This window comes from Ranitomeya imitator, chromosome 7 (assembly GCF_032444005.1).
Source record: "Ranitomeya imitator isolate aRanImi1 chromosome 7, aRanImi1.pri, whole genome shotgun sequence".
Taxonomy (NCBI): Eukaryota; Metazoa; Chordata; class Amphibia; order Anura; family Dendrobatidae; genus Ranitomeya; species Ranitomeya imitator.
In genome coordinates, this window is record NC_091288.1 from 206,739,035 (window position 1) to 206,755,014 (window position 15,980).

Below are 15,980 nucleotides of genomic sequence, written 5' to 3' on the forward strand. Positions count from 1 at the left end.
TATTCCTGCAGATCCTCGCACCGCTCCCATCACTAGGAACATTCGCTGTTTCCTGCGCTCAGCCTCTGCGCCTGACAGCGCTCCAGCCTCCGCATTAAGGATTTGTCACTGTTAATTAATATTAACATCTGTTTTAATCAACAATTTTGATTGCGACAAAATAGCCGCAAATTCTCATGGCAGACGCCGATCACCAGCCCGACATATACATATATTTCACTCATTTACTCATTTCTATTAGTGTAAATGTATGTCATCACCCTCACGGTGAACGGTGTAAGGAGGCCGCTGTTCATCCTGTGCCTCCTGCTTCATGATTAGAAAACCAAGATTTCAGTAAAACCCTATTACCATATACAGTTGGAAAGTGGCCACATTGCATTACTGATCCTGAGTTACATCCTGTATTATACCCCAGAGCTGCGCTCACTATTCTGCTGGTGCAGTCACTGTGTACATATATTACATTACTGATCCTGAGTTACATCCTGTATTATACCACAGAGCTGCACTCACTATTCTGCTGGTGCAGTCACTGTGTACATACATTACATTACTGATCCTGAGTTACGTCCTGTATTATACCCCAGAGCTGCACTCACTATTCTGCTGGTGCAGTCACTGTGTACATACATTACATTACTGATCCTGAGTTACATCCTGTATTATACCCCAGAGCTGCACTCACTATTCTGCTGGTGCAGTCACTGTGTACATATATTACATTACTGATCCTGAGTTACATCCTGTATTATACTCCAGAGCTGCACTCACTATTCTGCTGGTGCAGTCACTGTGTACATACATTACATTACTGATCCTGAGTTACATCCTGTATTATACCCCAGAGCTGCGCTCACTATTCTGCTGGTGCAGTCACTGTGTACATATATTACATTACTGATCCTGAGTTACATCCTGTATTATACTACAGAGCTGCGCTCACTATTCTGCTGGTGCAGTCACTGTGTACATACATTACATTACTGATCCTGAGTTACATCCTGTATTATACTCCAGAGCTGCACTCACTATTCTGCTGGTGCAGTCACTGTGTACATACATTACATTACTGATCCTGAGTTACATCCTGTATTATACTCCAGAGCTGCACTCACTATTCTGCTGGTGCAGTCACTGTGTACATACATTACATTACTGATCCTGAGTTACCTCCTGTATTATACTCCAGAGCTGCACTCACTATTCTGCTGGTGCAGTCACTGTGTACATACATTACATTACTGATCCTAAGTTACATCCTGTATTATACCCCAGAGCTGCACTCACTATTCTGCTGGTGCAGTCACTCTGTACATACATTACATTACTGATCCTGAGTTACATCCTGTATTATACCCCAGAGCTGCACTCACTATTCTGCTGGTGCAGTCACTGTGTACATACATTACTGATCCTGAGTAACATCCTGTATTATACTCCAGAGCTGCACTCACTATTCTGCTGGTACAGTCACTGTCTGCATACATTACATTACTGATCCTGAGTTACCTCCTGTATTATACTCCAGAGCTGCACTCACTATTCTGCTGGTGCAGTCACTGTGTACATACATTACATTACTGATCCTGAGTTACATCCTGTATTATACCCCAGAGCTGCACTCACTATTCTGCTGGTGCAGTCACAGTGTACATATATTACAATACTGATCCTGAGTTACCTCCTCTATTATACTGCAGAGCTGCACTCACTATTCTGCTGGTGCAGTCACAGTGTACATACATTACAATACTGATCCTGAGTTACCTCCTCTATTATACTCCAGAGCTGCACTGACTATTCTGCTGGTGCAGTCACTGTGTACATACATTACATTACTGATACTGAGTTACATCCTGCATTATACTCCAGAGCTGCACTCACTATTCTGCTGGTGCAGTCACTGTGTGCATACATTACATTACTGATCCTGAGTAACATCCTGTATTATACTCCAGAGCTGCACTCACTATTCTGCTGGTGTAGTCACTGTGTACATACATTACATTACTGATCCTGAGTTACATCCTGTATTATACCCCAGAGCTGCACTCACTATTCTGCTGGTGCAGTCACTGTGTACATACATTACATTACTGATCCTGAGTTACATCCTGTATTATGCCCCAGAGCTGCACTCACTATTCTGCTGGTGCAGTCACTGTGTACATACATTACATTACTGATCTTGAGTTACATCCTGTATTATACCCCAGAGCTGCACTCACTATTCTGCCGGTGCAGTCACTGTGTACATACATTACATTACTGATCCTGAGTTACATCCTGTATTATACCCCAGAGCTGCACTCACTATTCTGCTGGTGCAGTCACTGTGTACATACATTACATTACTGATCCTGAGTTACATCCTGCATTATACTCCAGAGCTGCACTCACTATTCTGCTGGTGCAGTCACTGTGTGCATACATTACATTACTGATCCTGAGTTACCTCCTCTATTATACTCCAGAGCTGCACTCACTATTCTGCTGGTGCAGTCACAGTGTACATACATTACAATACTGATCCTGAGTTACCTCCTCTATTATACTCCAGAGCTGCACTCACTATTCTGCTGGTGCAGTCACAGTGTACATACATTACATTACTGATCCTGAGTTACCTCCTGTATTATACTCCTGAGCTGCACTCACTATTCTGCTGGTGCAGTCACTGTGTACATACATTACATTACTGATCCTGAGTTACATCCTGCATTATACTCCAGAGCTGCACTCACTATTCTGCTGGTGCAGTCACTGTGTGCATACATTACATTACTGATCCTAAGTTACATCCTGTATTATACCCCAGAGCTGCACTCACTATTCTGCTGGTGCAGTCACTGTGCACATACATTACATTACTGATCCTGAGTTACATCCTGCATTATACTCCAGAGCTGCACTCACTATTCTGCTGGTGCAGTCACTGTGTACATACATTACATTACTGATCCTGTGTTACCTCCTGTATTATACTCCAGAGCTGCACTCACTATTCTGCGGGTGCAGTCACTGTGTACATACATTACATTACTGATCCTGAGTTACATCCTGCATTATACTCCAGAGCTGCACTCACTATTCTGCTGGTGTAGTCACTGTGTACATACATTACATTACTGATCCTGAGTTACATCCTGTATTATACCCCAGAGCTGCACTCACTATTCTGCTGGTGCAGTCACTGTGTACATACATTACATTACTGATCCTGAGTTACATCCTGTATTATGCCCCAGAGCTGCACTCACTATTCTGCTGGTGCAGTCACTGTGTACATACATTACATTACTGATCTTGAGTTACATCCTGTATTATACCCCAGAGCTGCACTCACTATTCTGCCGGTGCAGTCACTGTGTACATACATTACATTACTGATCCTGAGTTACATCCTGTATTATACCCCAGAGCTGCACTCACTATTCTGCTGGTGCAGTCACTGTGTACATACATTACATTACTGATCCTGAGTTACATCCTGCATTATACTCCAGAGCTGCACTCACTATTCTGCTGGTGCAGTCACTGTGTGCATACATTACATTACTGATCCTGAGTTACCTCCTCTATTATACTCCAGAGCTGCACTCACTATTCTGCTGGTGCAGTCACAGTGTACATACATTACAATACTGATCCTGAGTTACCTCCTCTATTATACTCCAGAGCTGCACTCACTATTCTGCTGGTGCAGTCACAGTGTACATACATTACATTACTGATCCTGAGTTACCTCCTGTATTATACTCCTGAGCTGCACTCACTATTCTGCTGGTGCAGTCACTGTGTACATACATTACATTACTGATCCTGAGTTACATCCTGCATTATACTCCAGAGCTGCACTCACTATTCTGCTGGTGCAGTCAATGGGTGCATACATTACATTACTGATCCTGAGTAACATCCTGTATTATACTCCAGAGCTGCACTCACTATTCTGCTGGTGCAGTCACTGTGTACATACATTACTGATCCTGAGTTACATCCTGCATTATACTCCAGAGCTGCACTCACTATTCTGCTGGTGCAGTCACTGTGTACATACATTACATTACTGATCCTGAGTTACATCCTGTATTATACCCCAGAGCTGCACTCACTATTCTGCTGGTGCAGTCACTGTGTACATACATTACATTACTGATACTGAGTTACATCCTGCATTATACTCCAGAGCTGCACTCACTATTCTGCTGGTGCAGTCACTGTGTGCATACATTACATTACTGATCCTGAGTAACATCCTGTATTATACTCCAGAGCTGCACTCACTATTCTGCTGGTGTAGTCACTGTGTACATACATTACATTACTGATCCTGAGTTACATCCTGTATTATACCCCAGAGCTGCACTCACTATTCTGCTGGTGCAGTCACTGTGTACATACATTACATTACTGATCCTGAGTTACATCCTGTATTATGCCCCAGAGCTGCACTCACTATTCTGCTGGTGCAGTCACTGTGTACATACATTACATTACTGATCTTGAGTTACATCCTGTATTATACCCCAGAGCTGCACTCACTATTCTGCCGGTGCAGTCACTGTGTACATACATTACATTACTGATCCTGAGTTACATCCTGTATTATACCCCAGAGCTGCACTCACTATTCTGCTGGTGCAGTCACTGTGTACATACATTACATTACTGATCCTGAGTTACATCCTGCATTATACTCCAGAGCTGCACTCACTATTCTGCTGGTGCAGTCACTGTGTGCATACATTACATTACTGATCCTGAGTTACCTCCTCTATTATACTCCAGAGCTGCACTCACTATTCTGCTGGTGCAGTCACAGTGTACATACATTACAATACTGATCCTGAGTTACCTCCTCTATTATACTCCAGAGCTGCACTCACTATTCTGCTGGTGCAGTCACAGTGTACATACATTACATTACTGATCCTGAGTTACCTCCTGTATTATACTCCTGAGCTGCACTCACTATTCTGCTGGTGCAGTCACTGTGTACATACATTACATTACTGATCCTGAGTTACATCCTGCATTATACTCCAGAGCTGCACTCACTATTCTGCTGGTGCAGTCACTGTGTGCATACATTACATTACTGATCCTAAGTTACATCCTGTATTATACCCCAGAGCTGCACTCACTATTCTGCTGGTGCAGTCACTGTGCACATACATTACATTACTGATCCTGAGTTACATCCTGCATTATACTCCAGAGCTGCACTCACTATTCTGCTGGTGCAGTCACTGTGTACATACATTACATTACTGATCCTGTGTTACCTCCTGTATTATACTCCAGAGCTGCACTCACTATTCTGCGGGTGCAGTCACTGTGTACATACATTACATTACTGATCCTGAGTTACATCCTGCATTATACTCCAGAGCTGCACTCACTATTCTGCTGGTGCAGTCACTGTGTACATACATTACATTACTGATCCTGTGTTACCTCCTGTATTATACTCCAGAGCTGCACTCACTATTCTGCTGGTGCAGTCACAGTGTACATATATTACAATACTGATCCTGAGTTACCTCCTCTATTATACTGCAGAGCTGCACTCACTATTCTGCTGGTGCAGTCACAGTGTACATACATTACAATACTGATCCTGAGTTACCTCCTCTATTATACTCCAGAGCTGCACTGACTATTCTGCTGGTGCAGTCACTGTGTACATACATTACATTACTGATACTGAGTTACATCCTGCATTATACTCCAGAGCTGCACTCACTATTCTGCTGGTGCAGTCACTGTGTGCATACATTACATTACTGATCCTGAGTAACATCCTGTATTATACTCCAGAGCTGCACTCACTATTCTGCTGGTGCAGTCACTGTGTGCATACATTACATTACTGATCCTGAGTTACCTCCTCTATTATACTCCAGAGCTGCACTCACTATTCTGCTGGTGCAGTCACAGTGTACATACATTACAATACTGATCCTGAGTTACCTCCTCTATTATACTCCAGAGCTGCACTCACTATTCTGCTGGTGCAGTCACAGTGTACATACATTACATTACTGATCCTGAGTTACCTCCTGTATTATACTCCTGAGCTGCACTCACTATTCTGCTGGTGCAGTCACTGTGTACATACATTACATTACTGATCCTGAGTTACATCCTGCATTATACTCCAGAGCTGCACTCACTATTCTGCTGGTGCAGTCAATGGGTGCATACATTACATTACTGATCCTGAGTAACATCCTGTATTATACTCCAGAGCTGCACTCACTATTCTGCTGGTGCAGTCACTGTGTACATACATTACTGATCCTGAGTTACATCCTGCATTATACTCCAGAGCTGCACTCACTATTCTGCTGGTGCAGTCACTGTGTACATACATTACATTACTGATCCTGAGTTACATCCTGTATTATACCCCAGAGCTGCACTCACTATTCTGCTGGTGCAGTCACTGTGTACATACATTACATTACTGATACTGAGTTACATCCTGCATTATACTCCAGAGCTGCACTCACTATTCTGCTGGTGCAGTCACTGTGTGCATACATTACATTACTGATCCTGAGTAACATCCTGTATTATACTCCAGAGCTGCACTCACTATTCTGCTGGTGTAGTCACTGTGTACATACATTACATTACTGATCCTGAGTTACATCCTGTATTATACCCCAGAGCTGCACTCACTATTCTGCTGGTGCAGTCACTGTGTACATACATTACATTACTGATCCTGAGTTACATCCTGTATTATGCCCCAGAGCTGCACTCACTATTCTGCTGGTGCAGTCACTGTGTACATACATTACATTACTGATCTTGAGTTACATCCTGTATTATACCCCAGAGCTGCACTCACTATTCTGCCGGTGCAGTCACTGTGTACATACATTACATTACTGATCCTGAGTTACATCCTGTATTATACCCCAGAGCTGCACTCACTATTCTGCTGGTGCAGTCACTGTGTACATACATTACATTACTGATCCTGAGTTACATCCTGCATTATACTCCAGAGCTGCACTCACTATTCTGCTGGTGCAGTCACTGTGTGCATACATTACATTACTGATCCTGAGTTACCTCCTCTATTATACTCCAGAGCTGCACTCACTATTCTGCTGGTGCAGTCACAGTGTACATACATTACAATACTGATCCTGAGTTACCTCCTCTATTATACTCCAGAGCTGCACTCACTATTCTGCTGGTGCAGTCACAGTGTACATACATTACATTACTGATCCTGAGTTACCTCCTGTATTATACTCCTGAGCTGCACTCACTATTCTGCTGGTGCAGTCACTGTGTACATACATTACATTACTGATCCTGAGTTACATCCTGCATTATACTCCAGAGCTGCACTCACTATTCTGCTGGTGCAGTCACTGTGTGCATACATTACATTACTGATCCTAAGTTACATCCTGTATTATACCCCAGAGCTGCACTCACTATTCTGCTGGTGCAGTCACTGTGCACATACATTACATTACTGATCCTGAGTTACATCCTGCATTATACTCCAGAGCTGCACTCACTATTCTGCTGGTGCAGTCACTGTGTACATACATTACATTACTGATCCTGTGTTACCTCCTGTATTATACTCCAGAGCTGCACTCACTATTCTGCGGGTGCAGTCACTGTGTACATACATTACATTACTGATCCTGAGTTACATCCTGCATTATACTCCAGAGCTGCACTCACTATTCTGCTGGTGCAGTCACTGTGTACATACATTACATTACTGATCCTGTGTTACCTCCTGTATTATACTCCAGAGCTGCACTCACTATTCTGCTGGTGCAGTCACAGTGTACATATATTACAATACTGATCCTGAGTTACCTCCTCTATTATACTGCAGAGCTGCACTCACTATTCTGCTGGTGCAGTCACAGTGTACATACATTACAATACTGATCCTGAGTTACCTCCTCTATTATACTCCAGAGCTGCACTGACTATTCTGCTGGTGCAGTCACTGTGTACATACATTACATTACTGATACTGAGTTACATCCTGCATTATACTCCAGAGCTGCACTCACTATTCTGCTGGTGCAGTCACTGTGTGCATACATTACATTACTGATCCTGAGTAACATCCTGTATTATACTCCAGAGCTGCACTCACTATTCTGCTGGTGTAGTCACTGTGTACATACATTACATTACTGATCCTGAGTTACATCCTGTATTATACCCCAGAGCTGCACTCACTATTCTGCTGGTGCAGTCACTGTGTACATACATTACATTACTGATCCTGAGTTACATCCTGTATTATGCCCCAGAGCTGCACTCACTATTCTGCTGGTGCAGTCACTGTGTACATACATTACATTACTGATCTTGAGTTACATCCTGTATTATACCCCAGAGCTGCACTCACTATTCTGCCGGTGCAGTCACTGTGTACATACATTACATTACTGATCCTGAGTTACATCCTGTATTATACCCCAGAGCTGCACTCACTATTCTGCTGGTGCAGTCACTGTGTACATACATTACATTACTGATCCTGAGTTACATCCTGCATTATACTCCAGAGCTGCACTCACTATTCTGCTGGTGCAGTCACTGTGTGCATACATTACATTACTGATCCTGAGTTACCTCCTCTATTATACTCCAGAGCTGCACTCACTATTCTGCTGGTGCAGTCACAGTGTACATACATTACAATACTGATCCTGAGTTACCTCCTCTATTATACTCCAGAGCTGCACTCACTATTCTGCTGGTGCAGTCACAGTGTACATACATTACATTACTGATCCTGAGTTACCTCCTGTATTATACTCCTGAGCTGCACTCACTATTCTGCTGGTGCAGTCACTGTGTACATACATTACATTACTGATCCTGAGTTACATCCTGCATTATACTCCAGAGCTGCACTCACTATTCTGCTGGTGCAGTCACTGTGTGCATACATTACATTACTGATCCTAAGTTACATCCTGTATTATACCCCAGAGCTGCACTCACTATTCTGCTGGTGCAGTCACTGTGCACATACATTACATTACTGATCCTGAGTTACATCCTGCATTATACTCCAGAGCTGCACTCACTATTCTGCTGGTGCAGTCACTGTGTACATACATTACATTACTGATCCTGTGTTACCTCCTGTATTATACTCCAGAGCTGCACTCACTATTCTGCGGGTGCAGTCACTGTGTACATACATTACATTACTGATCCTGAGTTACATCCTGCATTATACTCCAGAGCTGCACTCACTATTCTGCTGGTGCAGTCACTGTGTACATACATTACATTACTGATCCTGTGTTACCTCCTGTATTATACTCCAGAGCTGCACTCACTATTCTGCGGGTGCAGTCACTGTGTACATACATTACATTACTGATCCTGAGTTACATCCTGCATTATACTCCAGAGCTGCACTCACTATTCTGCTGGTGCAGTCAATGGGTGCATACATTACATTACTGATCCTGAGTAACATCCTGTATTATACTCCAGAGCTGCACTCACTATTCTGCTGGTGAAGTCACTGTGTACATACATTACTGATCCTGAGTTACATCCTGCATTATACTCCAGAGCTGCACTCACTATTCTGCTGGTGCAGTCACTGTGTACATACATTACATTACTGATCCTGAGTTACATCCTGTATTATACCCCAGAGCTGCACTCACTATTCTGCTGGTGCAGTCACTGTGTACATACATTAAATTACTGATCCTGAGTTACATCCTGTATTATGCCCCAGAGCTGCACTCACTATTCTGCTGGTGCAGTCACTGTGTACATACATTAAATTACTGATCCTGAGTTACATCCTGTATTATGCCCCAGAGCTGCACTCACTATTCTGCTGGTGCAGTCACTGTGTACATACATTACATTACTGATCCTGAGTTACATCCTGCATTATACTCCAGAGCTGCACTCACTATTCTGCTGGTGTAGTCACTGTGTACATACATTACATTACTGATCCTGAGTTACATCCTGTATTATACCCCAGAGCTGCACTCACTATTCTGCTGGTGCAGTCACTGTGTACATACATTACATTACTGATCCTGAGTTACATCCTGTATTATGCCCCAGAGCTGCACTCACTATTCTGCTGGTGCAGTCACTGTGTACATACATTACATTACTGATCTTGAGTTACATCCTGTATTATACCCCAGAGCTGCACTCACTATTCTGCCGGTGCAGTCACTGTGTACATACATTACATTACTGATCCTGAGTTACATCCTGTATTATACCCCAGAGCTGCACTCACTATTCTGCTGGTGCAGTCACTGTGTACATACATTACATTACTGATCCTGAGTTACATCCTGCATTATACTCCAGAGCTGCACTCACTATTCTGCTGGTGCAGTCACTGTGTGCATACATTACATTACTGATCCTGAGTTACCTCCTCTATTATACTCCAGAGCTGCACTCACTATTCTGCTGGTGCAGTCACAGTGTACATACATTACAATACTGATCCTGAGTTACCTCCTCTATTATACTCCAGAGCTGCACTCACTATTCTGCTGGTGCAGTCACAGTGTACATACATTACATTACTGATCCTGAGTTACCTCCTGTATTATACTCCTGAGCTGCACTCACTATTCTGCTGGTGCAGTCACTGTGTACATACATTACATTACTGATCCTGAGTTACATCCTGCATTATACTCCAGAGCTGCACTCACTATTCTGCTGGTGCAGTCAATGGGTGCATACATTACATTACTGATCCTGAGTAACATCCTGTATTATACTCCAGAGCTGCACTCACTATTCTGCTGGTGCAGTCACTGTGTACATACATTACTGATCCTGAGTTACATCCTGCATTATACTCCAGAGCTGCACTCACTATTCTGCTGGTGCAGTCACTGTGTACATACATTACATTACTGATCCTGAGTTACATCCTGTATTATACCCCAGAGCTGCACTCACTATTCTGCTGGTGCAGTCACTGTGTACATACATTACATTACTGATACTGAGTTACATCCTGCATTATACTCCAGAGCTGCACTCACTATTCTGCTGGTGCAGTCACTGTGTGCATACATTACATTACTGATCCTGAGTAACATCCTGTATTATACTCCAGAGCTGCACTCACTATTCTGCTGGTGTAGTCACTGTGTACATACATTACATTACTGATCCTGAGTTACATCCTGTATTATACCCCAGAGCTGCACTCACTATTCTGCTGGTGCAGTCACTGTGTACATACATTACATTACTGATCCTGAGTTACATCCTGTATTATGCCCCAGAGCTGCACTCACTATTCTGCTGGTGCAGTCACTGTGTACATACATTACATTACTGATCTTGAGTTACATCCTGTATTATACCCCAGAGCTGCACTCACTATTCTGCCGGTGCAGTCACTGTGTACATACATTACATTACTGATCCTGAGTTACATCCTGTATTATACCCCAGAGCTGCACTCACTATTCTGCTGGTGCAGTCACTGTGTACATACATTACATTACTGATCCTGAGTTACATCCTGCATTATACTCCAGAGCTGCACTCACTATTCTGCTGGTGCAGTCACTGTGTGCATACATTACATTACTGATCCTGAGTTACCTCCTCTATTATACTCCAGAGCTGCACTCACTATTCTGCTGGTGCAGTCACAGTGTACATACATTACAATACTGATCCTGAGTTACCTCCTCTATTATACTCCAGAGCTGCACTCACTATTCTGCTGGTGCAGTCACAGTGTACATACATTACATTACTGATCCTGAGTTACCTCCTGTATTATACTCCTGAGCTGCACTCACTATTCTGCTGGTGCAGTCACTGTGTACATACATTACATTACTGATCCTGAGTTACATCCTGCATTATACTCCAGAGCTGCACTCACTATTCTGCTGGTGCAGTCACTGTGTGCATACATTACATTACTGATCCTAAGTTACATCCTGTATTATACCCCAGAGCTGCACTCACTATTCTGCTGGTGCAGTCACTGTGCACATACATTACATTACTGATCCTGAGTTACATCCTGCATTATACTCCAGAGCTGCACTCACTATTCTGCTGGTGCAGTCACTGTGTACATACATTACATTACTGATCCTGTGTTACCTCCTGTATTATACTCCAGAGCTGCACTCACTATTCTGCGGGTGCAGTCACTGTGTACATACATTACATTACTGATCCTGAGTTACATCCTGCATTATACTCCAGAGCTGCACTCACTATTCTGCTGGTGCAGTCACTGTGTACATACATTACATTACTGATCCTGTGTTACCTCCTGTATTATACTCCAGAGCTGCACTCACTATTCTGCTGGTGCAGTCACAGTGTACATATATTACAATACTGATCCTGAGTTACCTCCTCTATTATACTGCAGAGCTGCACTCACTATTCTGCTGGTGCAGTCACAGTGTACATACATTACAATACTGATCCTGAGTTACCTCCTCTATTATACTCCAGAGCTGCACTGACTATTCTGCTGGTGCAGTCACTGTGTACATACATTACATTACTGATACTGAGTTACATCCTGCATTATACTCCAGAGCTGCACTCACTATTCTGCTGGTGCAGTCACTGTGTGCATACATTACATTACTGATCCTGAGTAACATCCTGTATTATACTCCAGAGCTGCACTCACTATTCTGCTGGTGTAGTCACTGTGTACATACATTACATTACTGATCCTGAGTTACATCCTGTATTATACCCCAGAGCTGCACTCACTATTCTGCTGGTGCAGTCACTGTGTACATACATTACATTACTGATCCTGAGTTACATCCTGTATTATGCCCCAGAGCTGCACTCACTATTCTGCTGGTGCAGTCACTGTGTACATACATTACATTACTGATCTTGAGTTACATCCTGTATTATACCCCAGAGCTGCACTCACTATTCTGCCGGTGCAGTCACTGTGTACATACATTACATTACTGATCCTGAGTTACATCCTGTATTATACCCCAGAGCTGCACTCACTATTCTGCTGGTGCAGTCACTGTGTACATACATTACATTACTGATCCTGAGTTACATCCTGCATTATACTCCAGAGCTGCACTCACTATTCTGCTGGTGCAGTCACTGTGTGCATACATTACATTACTGATCCTGAGTTACCTCCTCTATTATACTCCAGAGCTGCACTCACTATTCTGCTGGTGCAGTCACAGTGTACATACATTACAATACTGATCCTGAGTTACCTCCTCTATTATACTCCAGAGCTGCACTCACTATTCTGCTGGTGCAGTCACAGTGTACATACATTACATTACTGATCCTGAGTTACCTCCTGTATTATACTCCTGAGCTGCACTCACTATTCTGCTGGTGCAGTCACTGTGTACATACATTACATTACTGATCCTGAGTTACATCCTGCATTATACTCCAGAGCTGCACTCACTATTCTGCTGGTGCAGTCACTGTGTGCATACATTACATTACTGATCCTAAGTTACATCCTGTATTATACCCCAGAGCTGCACTCACTATTCTGCTGGTGCAGTCACTGTGCACATACATTACATTACTGATCCTGAGTTACATCCTGCATTATACTCCAGAGCTGCACTCACTATTCTGCTGGTGCAGTCACTGTGTACATACATTACATTACTGATCCTGTGTTACCTCCTGTATTATACTCCAGAGCTGCACTCACTATTCTGCGGGTGCAGTCACTGTGTACATACATTACATTACTGATCCTGAGTTACATCCTGCATTATACTCCAGAGCTGCACTCACTATTCTGCTGGTGCAGTCACTGTGTACATACATTACATTACTGATCCTGTGTTACCTCCTGTATTATACTCCAGAGCTGCACTCACTATTCTGCGGGTGCAGTCACTGTGTACATACATTACATTACTGATCCTGAGTTACATCCTGCATTATACTCCAGAGCTGCACTCACTATTCTGCTGGTGCAGTCAATGGGTGCATACATTACATTACTGATCCTGAGTAACATCCTGTATTATACTCCAGAGCTGCACTCACTATTCTGCTGGTGCAGTCACTGTGTACATACATTACTGATCCTGAGTTACATCCTGCATTATACTCCAGAGCTGCACTCACTATTCTGCTGGTGCAGTCACTGTGTACATACATTACATTACTGATCCTGAGTTACATCCTGTATTATACCCCAGAGCTGCACTCACTATTCTGCTGGTGCAGTCACTGTGTACATACATTAAATTACTGATCCTGAGTTACATCCTGTATTATGCCCCAGAGCTGCACTCACTATTCTGCTGGTGCAGTCACTGTGTACATACATTAAATTACTGATCCTGAGTTACATCCTGTATTATGCTCCAGAGCTGCACTCACTATTCTGCTGGTGCAGTCACTGTGTACATACATTACATTACTGATCCTGAGTTACATCCTGCATTATACTCCAGAGCTGCACTCACTATTCTGCTGGTGCAGTCACTGTGTACATACATTACTGATCCTGAGTTACATCCTGTATACTCCAGAGCTGCACTCACTATTCTGCTGGTGCAGTCACTGTGTACATACATTACATTACTGAACCTGAGTTACATCCTGTATTATACCCCAGAGCTGCACTCACTATTCTGCTGGTGCAGTCACTGTGTACATACATTACTGATCCTGAGTTACATCCTGTATTATACTCCAGAGCTGCACTCACTATTCTGCTGGTGCAGTCACTGTGTACATACATTACATCACTGATCCTGAGTTACATCCTGTATTATACCCCAGAGCTGCACTCACTATTCTGCTGGTGCAGTCACTGTGCACATACATTACATTACTGATCCTGAGTTACATCCTGTATTATACCCCAGAGCTGCACTCACTATTCTGCTGGTGCAGTCACTGTGTACATACATTACATTACTGATCCTGAGTTACATCCTGTATTATACCCCAGAGCTGCGCTCACTATTCTGCTGGTGCAGTCACTGTGTACATACATTACTGATCCTGAGTTACATCCTGTATACTCCAGAGCTGCACTCACTATTCTGCTGGTGCAGTCACTGTGTACATACATTACATTACTGATCCTGAGTTACATCCTGTATTATACCCCAGAGCTGCGCTCACTATTCTGCTGGTGCAGTCACTGTGCACATACAGGATGTAACTCAGGATCAGTAATGTAATGTATTATACCCCAGAGCTGCACTCACTATTCTGCTGGTGCAGTCACTGTGTACATACATTACATTACTGAGTTACATCCTGTATTATACTCCAGAGCTGCACTCACTATTCTGCTGGTGCAGTCACTGTGTACATACATTACATCACTGATCCTGAGTTACATCCTGTATTATACCCCAGAGCTGCGCTCACTATTCTGCTGGTGCAGTCACTGTGCACATACAGGATGTAACTCAGGATCAGTAATGTAATGTATTATACCCCAGAGCTGCACTCACTATTCTGCTGGTGCAGTCACTGTGTACATACATTACATTACTGAGTTACATCCTGTATTATACTCCAGAGCTGCACTCACTATTCTGCTGGTGCAGTCACAGTGTACATACATTACATCACTGATCCTGAGTTACATCCTGTATTATACCCCAGAGCTGCGCTCACTATTCTGCTGGTGCAGTCACTGTGCACACACATGACATTACTGATCCTGGGTTATTTCCAGCATTATCCTTGCTCTTTAGTATCACAGACTGTCTGACTTGCTCGTGGAGTGACTGCAGTGCAGGATTATCACAACATATGGATTTCTGGCGTTTCGTGAGATCGCCTCCTAGTGGCTTCTGTCTTCTTGAGCTGCTTTTGATTAAGGCAAGCACATCTGGCCAGCTAATTGCAGAACGTCTCTGAATGTGGCACATAATTCACTGTCTTTTGCGTCTGCCAGAATGCTAATTACCTGATTAGCA

General features: G+C 43.2%; 1 protein-coding gene across 2 annotated transcripts in view; it reads left to right on the forward strand.

Moving 5' to 3' along the window:
• The window catches only part of CASKIN1 (CASK interacting protein 1), a 156,189-nt gene that overhangs the window by 97,429 nt on the left and 42,780 nt on the right, over nucleotides 1-15,980 (forward strand). The gene's annotated exons all lie outside the window — the stretch shown is intronic.